We start from the raw sequence: 9,419 nt of genomic DNA on the forward strand, positions 1-9,419 counted from the left end.
TCCCTGTCTACTCCATGTGTAATACAGGGATTGGGCTTACATCCACTGTGGGTACATACCTACAGATCAAGTGGGCATGGCGCAGGCGCTGTGCTTACTGCCGATTGGAGTCCAATCAGTACACAGATGCCTAGGCCTCTGCCAGCAAAGCTTGTCGCGAAGGTACAGGAGAGTAATCTGTCATGCTGTTTTATCATCTTGTGTTTCCGCTGGGCCTGGACAAGATCAGGAACATTTCACGAGGCATGCGTTCCAGTGCTTACTGAAACTACTCAATCTGGACCATCTTTCTCCGTACTCTCTGATTTGTTAGCCATAGGGACCAAAAGGTCCCCACTTTGGTTTGCAATCTGTACTGTTAGCTGCTACAGTAATAGGGGGTGTTGTTCCCACAAGAACCCTGATCAAGGGAGTGGTGTTTAGTCTTTCCGTGCTATACAATCACTCCTGGTAGACAGTGTGTGGAAATTGAGTGAGGAATGCCATTAGACTCCAGTGTGGCTCCTTCCTACTATGAAATAACCTGACAAATAGTTCTAAGGGTCACGTGAAGGATAGCCACTTGGTTGAGAAGTCAGAGGAGTGCTGGTATCATGGACACATCCGCAGCCACAATGGAAGGTGGGTGGGGGAATGCGGGTGGTGGTGATTGGAGCTTATTAATGTACCTCTGTTATCTCCTGGGGACAAGCACAACAGTGGAATTCCACATCTCCCTGAATATACTGATTAGAGATAGTCTTTAATTAAAATGAAGTAAACAAAACTGTTATCAGTTGCAAAGTCCAAGGCTTACTACCTAAACGCAAGCCAACTAAAATCTGAAAATGAGACACAAACAGTCATAAACCCTAAACAGCATTATAACTTGTGGCGTTTGCATCTATCTGCATTTATTTATCAAAAGAAGAGGATGAAGGGCCAGAAAGAAGTATTCTCTCTTCACTTAAGTTGAATAATAGCAGCCAGCACCAGCTCCAATACAACAGTCCAAATGTAATATTTTAAATATTCTGCCCCGCCCCCCTGCCAGGTCAGAGCTAGTTTTGTGTTGAAGGTGAAGGATGTTATTGCTGGGGAATGGAATGCTTTCCATTTCAACCATCCTGTGTAAGCATCAGGCATTCCCAGGTCAGGTTTAATCCAGTTAAATGGAGACCAAAGCTGGCTCCTCTTATCCCACTGTGAATGCACATGTTCAAGACTTTCCCATTTTACACACCATACATCTCGTGGTTTCTCCTGAGGACCTTGCCAATTACTGCCAGTTCTGTGCTGTGGGCCTATGTTCAGAGGACTGGGTTGAATATGTCGAAACTCAGTTCACACGGCACCCTCGCAACCAAAGTCTCGTTCATGCTTGGGTCATTACTGAAGAATTAAAATGGAAGGAGGAATGGATATGAACATTGGAACATTTCCCTTTTCTTTTCTCCACACTATTGACAATGTAAATTCCAAATCAAATATGAAACAAAACTGCCTCTATTGAAGCCAGGGATGGGAAACTTTAGTTATGGCGGGGAAACTTCAGATATTGGGACTAATTCCAATGGGTTATAGAAGACTAAGAGGGTTCTTAATAGAGGTTTTTATAATTACAAACGATTTTATAGGCTGCTGTGGAAATATTTCTTCAAGTTTGCAAGTAGCAACGATGGGATCATCAATTTAACATTGACTGGGATAGGGGGGAGATTTGTTTGGAGAAATTTCTTGATAGAGAGTTTTGAAGAGCATGTGCCATGGGATGATTGAGGCAGAGACCACTGTGGTTTTTAAGAGAATAATGGATAACTATTTTAAGTAGAAGAATACGCAGAACCATGAGGAGAACGTGGAAGCAGCATTAGTTTGGATTGCTTTAGCAAAAAGCACAGACACAATGGGCTGAAAGGTTTCTGTCAGTACTGTAAATGGACATGGTTCCTGTGCTTAACCCCAACATACAGGAGAGTAGCCCTTGACTTCAACTGTGAGAATTTGATTTTCACTTCCCATACTCACTACCCTTTAAATCAAAGAGAGACTGCAGATTTTAAGAAGCGGCATCTTGGTCTATGTAAACTAGGGTCTCACGAGGGTCAAACTGGCTACAAGCCTTGTGATGGGAATTGGAAGTGACACAGTGCACTGTGGCAGACTTGATAACTTGACAGCTGAGCTACACAGGCTTGTAGGCCTATGTTGATGATTGACCAGTCAACCCTGATTCACTGACGGGACCTAGAGAGGAATATCTGTTACTCGAGCCTGGCACTCTTCCTGCTCGATGCTAAAATGCCAGCTCCATGTAACGGATCTGCCCCTCTAGGTCCCAGCAATTAGTCAGGCGTATACTGCAAAACACTCGCCTGACAGGAACAGTGATACTAACTGAATAAGCAGTTGAAGCTGTGCAGTGGTAAACTATGTGGTTTGCGGTAGTTAAACTCCAGCAGTGCTCCTATGTACTGCAAGACAGCATCTTTGTGAACCTGTGTTCAGTCTTTGGAGTTTAGGTAGTGGGGAGAGTCGCTCTGGGGATTTAGCAAACAGAAAACCCACCTGTGCTTTGGAGACTCATACAGGGTGATGGCACACCCAAAAATATCAGACTCTTCCCCAACATTGAGATTCTTAAAAAAAATTGCACCAACAAAAAAAAATGGGAAGTGAAACAATGAGATCATGTACATATCAACAAGTGTCAACTAGCATTTCAACAACAGAAACCAAGATCCACTGAAGTGCAGATGCTGCAAGTGAAACTTCATTGACCTGAAACCCACAGATACTTTGTGACTATTTACAGAATTTTCTGTTTGATCAGTAAAATACTCTCAGAACTGGAGAAAAAGTCCATATTGGTTCAATTAAAAACAGAAAGTGTTGGAAATGTTCATCATGGCGCTGATGAAACGTCAGTGACCTTCGGTGGGCAGAATTTTCCTGGCCCCATGATGAGAGCTTGGAGTCAGTGGGCGGGTGGATGGGGGGAGGTGGTGGGGGTGGGGTGGGATTGGGAAAGTAGTGGGAATTGCATTGGGACATCTCCCTTCAGCATTTCTGCCACCATGGAAGTTTCCCGGGGCAGGCAGGAATGTGGATCCAGCTGCCTGCACCACAGAGGTGGGCAGCCAATTTACATAATTAAAGCCCCAATTAGGGGCAATTTTCCTGCCTTGCTGGCATTGTGCCAGCAACTGTGGCCCCTCTGCCATGTGCAGGGAGTGCCAACTTAATGGAGGCGGCCCCTTGCGGCAATCCAGGGTCCCAATAGAGCAGGAAGCTCCAGCCCCCCCCAAAGAGGGGGCTGTGGCCTTCAAAGGTTGACCCCAATGATCCAAGCGGAGGTGTTTCACCTCCACTCCGAGGGGCCTACCACTTTCCCTCTCTGAAATAATTATTTATTTTTCCACCACCATGTTGCGGCACCCTCACAGTCGCCAACCTGCCTCGGCAGCGGCCACCTCTCCAAGTGAAGCCCTCTGATTGGCCTGGCAGCATCAACAGCCCACCTGCCATCCTTAATAGGATAGCGAATGTGGAGGCAGCCAATTAGAAGGCTACCTCTGGGAAGCTTATGCCAGAGGGCGCGCTTCCGGCAAGTGTGGGCTTGGGATCTCCATTTAGTCCTGACGTCAGTGTCCTGAAGCTTGTGGTAAAATCCTACCACCTTAAACTCTGTTTCTGTCTTCACAGATGGCGCCAGGCCTGTTGAGCATTTTCTGTTTTTATTGCAGATTTCCAGCATCTGCAATATTTTCCTTTTGTATTCATATTGGTGCAAATGGTTCCAGAAATCATTTATATTGATGGTAAGCTGGTAAGAACAGCAATAGATAAATGGGGAAAGTGTCATTGTCAAACAATATATCCCTCATTTAGTTCAGTTTACTGCTATTACTGGACATTAGAGCTGCCATTGTATGGGTTTAATCTGAGTTAGTGCTGGCAACTCCCAATGTATTTTCAATGGGTTTTCCTGGCCACTAGTCTTAGCAAATCTGGCAAGCTCCTGAGATAGAGCTGCCAATAATGCACGATCCGTACTTGGGTTAAAGTGGGATGAGCCTGGCATCAAACCAAGCCAAAAGCAGTTCAAACTGAACAAGTCCTAGGGTACTTTCCAGGGATTATCAGTTCTCATTAAAAGAATTTGACTTGTTCACACAGGTGTGCTTCTGTATAATATTACACACTGCATCGTTCTGTGTCAGGACTGTTTAAGCTTTGGTTAAGTAAAACCTTTGGGAAATTTTACAACGTGTTTGTGGAGAATTGCACACAGCCAGTGCATTTTGGAAAATTGTGCCTTCGTTGCCCGTACTTCAGCGATTATACACTGGCTCCAAGCCTCTTGCTTACATATGACCTGTTATTTAATGGTTCAGTCAGTAAATGCATCTCCTGATGTTGATAACAAGCCATAAAGAGCAGGAAAGCCCTATCCATGCTGATTTAATCAATCACAGCAATGGCAGTAACTGTAACTCTACAGTTGACCCTTATTCCTCTGGGTGAGGAAAATGGCCAGGAAATAGTCCCCACTGGAAAGTGCATGGATATGGACAGATCTGGCTCAGCTGTACTGCGTCTACGGTTTAATATTCCACCTCATCATTTAAACTCATGTACAGAACGGCCACTTGGGACAGTACTGGTGGGTAAGATGTAACCATCCCCCAGCAAGAATTGGTACCTTCAGGAGAGGAGGGGCAGGAGAATTGAACACGACTTGGCTGTGGTGGCAAACTTAACTTAGAAGGTTGTGGGTTCAAACCCCACTTCAGGATTAGAATACCAAATCTCGGATGACATTTCAGTGCAGTACAGTGGGAATACTGTATTGTTGAAGGTGCTGTCCTTTGGATAAGACTTCAAACCAAGGTATGTGCAGAATGGTATTTCTATGCCAATTGTTTTTGAATTTTCCTGTGTTAATCCAACATTGATCCTCAACCAAGACCACCAAAACAGATTATCTGGTCACGTATCTTGTTGTTTTATGGGACCTTGCTGTGCACAAATTGGCTGCTTACAGAATAACTAACTACATTATAATTCAATGGCTTTGAGCTACTTTTGGATATCCTGAGGAGAAGAAAGGCTCGATATAAATCCAAGGACTTTCTTTGCTACTTGTCGTATAAATTCCTAAAGATTGGGGATAGAATTTCTGTGAAGGTTGGTTCAATCTCCTGCTGCAATTTTGTTGGAAATTCTAAAGAAATAGCCTAAGCAGCTGTTTCTCCAGAGTTTCCGCTGAAGTTACCACGGGAGGTTGGGAGGGCTCCTGCGGAAATGCTGAGCATTTAAATCAAGTGTTTTTTGTTTGTATTTTCTTTCTTTTTCTTTTGGGCCTCCTTATCTCGAGAGACAATGGATACGCGCCTGGAGGTGGTCAGTGGTTTGTGAAGCAGCGCCTGGAGTGGCTATAAAGGCCAATTCTGGAGTGACAGGCTGTTCCACATTTTCTAATGCATGCCTTTGTTACCTCTGCGACTTGACTATTCCAGTGTTCTCCTAGCCAGCCTCTGAACTTGCACCTTCCGTAAACTTGTGCTCATTCAAAACTCTGCTTCCCATATCCTAACTTATGCCAAGTCCCGTTCACTCATCACTCCTGTGCTCGCTGACTCATGATGGCTCTTGCCCTGGCAATGCCTCGATTTTAAAATTTGCTTCTTTTGTCTTCAAATTCTTCCAGGTCTCACCCCTCCCGGCACAGTGGTTAGCACCACAGCCTCACAGCTCTAGTGACCCAGGTTCAGTTCTGGGTACTGCTTGTGTGGAGCTTGCAAGTTCTCCCTGTAACCATGTGGGTTTCTACTGGCTGCTCCTGTTCCCTCCCATAGCCAAAGACTTGCAAGCTGATAGGTAAATTGGCCATTGTAAATTGCTCCTAGGTGGTAGGAGAATGGTGGGGATGTAGTAGGGAATATGGGATTAATGTAGGATTAGTATAAATGGGTGGTTGATGGTCAGCATAGACTCGGTGGGTCGAAGGGCCTGTTTCAGTGCTGTATTTCTCTATGAATCTCCCTATCTCTGTAATCTCCTCCAGCCCCACCACCTTCTGAGATCTCTGATTACCTCCAATTCTGATCTCTTGCGCATCCTCAATTTTTGTGGCTCCGCCATTGATGGTTGTGCCTTCAGCTATCTAGGCCCTAATTTCTGGAATTCCATCCCTAAATTTTTCTGCCTCTCTACCCCGCCCTCTTCCTCTAAAACCTACCTCTTTGACAAAACTATTGGTCACCTATCCTTAATATTCTGATACTGTCCCAGTGAAGAGACTTGAGATACACAAAGTTGTTGTTGATTTACTGTTTTAATTCCAGACTTGTATTTTTACGTAATTGAGAGCTCTCTAACGGGTATGTGATGGTTGTCAGATTATGACTAAAACAAAAGATTCTTGTAGAATAGAAACTGTGACTAATCTTTAATTACAGAACTTGGGGGAAAAAAAAGATTTGGCAGAGATTAGATTTGTGCTGAGGTGTCCGATTTCTGTTTAAATTGACCTACTGGCAAGCTTAAGCGTTAGCTGACAAACTGGAACTCTCGCTTGCCCTGGTAGTGAACCTTTTTCTGTATTCTGTTTGAGGCTGGGGTGGAGTGGGGGAGTGCAGGGGGAATGGTGGTTGGGGGCTGACAGCAGCCTGCTGAAGCAGTGAAAGGGGAAGATTCTTTGTGGCCAGAGTCACAGCAAGGTTAGCCAAATAACGGATTAATTAGGAGAAGGTGGCACCTGGCCTTACCACGAAATCTGCACTGAGCGAACCTGTACATAACCCAGAAAGCATAGGTGGAGCGTGAACAAGTCAGCCTCAGCCCTAGCACTACCTGCCTGAATGGGAGCCTATTTTTAGACATTACCGGGGGTGTGTAGTGAGGGCGGGGGTCAGTTCCTGAAGACTACTAAGGAAGTGGTTCATTTTACATGGACTCTGTACTGGAAAGCAGCCATCATCTGCTTGTTAGATTTGCTTCCAAGTTCTTTAGTTCTGTCAGCTTTCTTCTAACGTTGTGTATCTGGTGCTGTAGTTATGAGCCAGCAAAATGTGAGCTCAGGTGACCTGCTGAATGCAGGTGGGGTATAGGTGTCGAGCAACTTGGATTACTACCTCAATTGCTGTTTCCCCCCGTCTCCCCCTCCACCTCCATGTCAATAGGCCACAGCAGTACCAAATGCAATCATGAATAGTTGCCAGGGTCGTATGGCACCATTTATTTTAGGCAGGAGGCTGGCTGAGCCCCAAGTCCGCCTGTTCAGACCAACACTTAAGTTTGACAGTTGTTGTTTCTTTTGGATCTTGCCCCTGACCAGAGGGATGATCCACTGTCAGAAAATGTATGAGTTGTGGTTGGAGCTTTTAACCAGCTACTTGCATACTGCGTCCTCTGTTTCGTTGAGTAAATGCACTGTGAGGTACAGTACTGATTCGTATAACGGCAGAAGATCCCACATTCAATCCCCAGACTGTATTGACTGAGCTGATCTTAGCTGGGGCAGTGGGAAACAAACTTAGACTGACTGCAGAGCTGCCGGGGCAGAAGGGGAACATCACTCAGAGTTCCTGGTCTGCTGGAAAGTGTGTGTGTGTGGACACGAGGGGCAATAGCTGCATAGGAGGGTGATGCAGTGGCTGCCATGGTCAAACTGCCTGCTGGTCCCACCCAGACACAAAGACAGGATGAAAGGCTATTGGGGCAACATAGTAACAGAGAGGTGGTGCTTGTAGAACTGTACAGAAAAGTCATTATCTTCAGGAATGGAAAGCAGGAATTTGGAAAACATATTTGTAAAGTCATTTATGGTTAAAAGTCCCATTTTCGAATATTCTGAAGGCCAAAATGCAATTTATATGCAACACCAGGATAAGGCAACTCGGGCTCATCTCAGAAAATATTAACACTATGTAAGTGACATCAGAAACACTCTTTAAGGTGTTTTTTTTTAATTAGCAAAGGAATGACTGAACAGTTCCACCCAGACCATTAATCTGCCTGCCATCTTCGTGCACTGACTGGCCTGCTGTTCATTTTCTGTTGTACTTTTATGTTCAAGCATCTTGAGCCTAAACAAAATACGGAAAACATTGGAAATTCACAGCTGACCCACTCTGTACTGTCGGCTGCAGCCCTGAAACTCTTGACAAACTGTACCATGGAAATAAGAGACTCAATGGGCATGTTGACCTCATTATTGCAGTTCATCACAAGTCCATTGAAATGTTTTTGTGTATATTTTCATGATGTGCGATCAAAATCTCAATTTTTGTTTATTTCCTCCCCATCTTCATGAATAGATTCCAGTGTATGGATGAGTGTCTGTAATTGGGACAGTGGGCATTCCTACGACATTGAACACTGCCCATTGTTTGCACACTCTGAGAAATGATCTGATAACGAAATGGAATATTTTAGTGAAGGAGCAGAGACAAATCTCAACTCTGACCTTGATTACTTTGCTGCAGAATCTGTCCTATTTATTCACAGATGAACCATTCGTTAACTGCTGTTACTCCATACAATTTCTAAAATTTCTCAGGATATCGGCAGAACTAATTAATTTCTAGCATTTAGTCTGTCTGGAATGACTATTAATTCAGAATTTTAAAATTATTTGTCCCTATTTTATATTTAACTTTTTCTTCCGCTGTTCGTCTGGAATATACAAGAACCATCTGTAGTCTTCTGTAATCCTCAACTGCTCTCCATATAGCTAAGCAAAGACTGTACAATTCTTAGAGTGCCAGTTGGCCAATCTAGGACTTACTTGTTACAAGATAGGGAATTGCATTGCCCCAGACAAGGAAACAATGGTTATCACCCAACTTCTGCCTCTCTCAGTGAGCCATGCGGTCAGTGAGGTGCTGCTGGTAACAGTCTGACAACGGACACAGCTTCACAACTAACATTGATGAATTTCAAGGGTCAGGCAGGCGCAGGGCTTCAGCTGCAATAGTTTACAAAACATAACACAAAGCACACTCACAATATGGTACTGAGCTATACTAGCCAGTAAAGTTCCATGTTCATTCCCCAGTCTATGTTGAGCCAGCTGAGGTGCTGGATCAGGTCTTATGAAGGGTCACTGAGCTGAAACATTAATTCTGCTTCTCTCTCCACAGATGCTGCCAGACCTGCTGAGTATTTCCAGCACTTTCTGTTTTTATTTATTATAGGTCTTATACTTGTTGGCTATAGAGGCAAATAAGAATCAGTGAAGGCTACTCTTCCACTGCTGGTCCGTGTTTGTCTCCCTGTTCCATAAAACACCTTTTAGATGTTTGCTACATTGAAGGCATTATGTTAAGTATATCCTACTGTTGTTGAATGGTAGATATTAATCTTGGAATGATGCAAGGATAGGCAGTAGCCAACTGGGGAATTTGTGCCTTCAAGATACTTCTAACTGCAAT

This window comes from Heterodontus francisci, chromosome 37 (genome assembly GCF_036365525.1).
Source record: "Heterodontus francisci isolate sHetFra1 chromosome 37, sHetFra1.hap1, whole genome shotgun sequence".
Classification (NCBI taxonomy): domain Eukaryota; kingdom Metazoa; phylum Chordata; class Chondrichthyes; order Heterodontiformes; family Heterodontidae; genus Heterodontus; species Heterodontus francisci.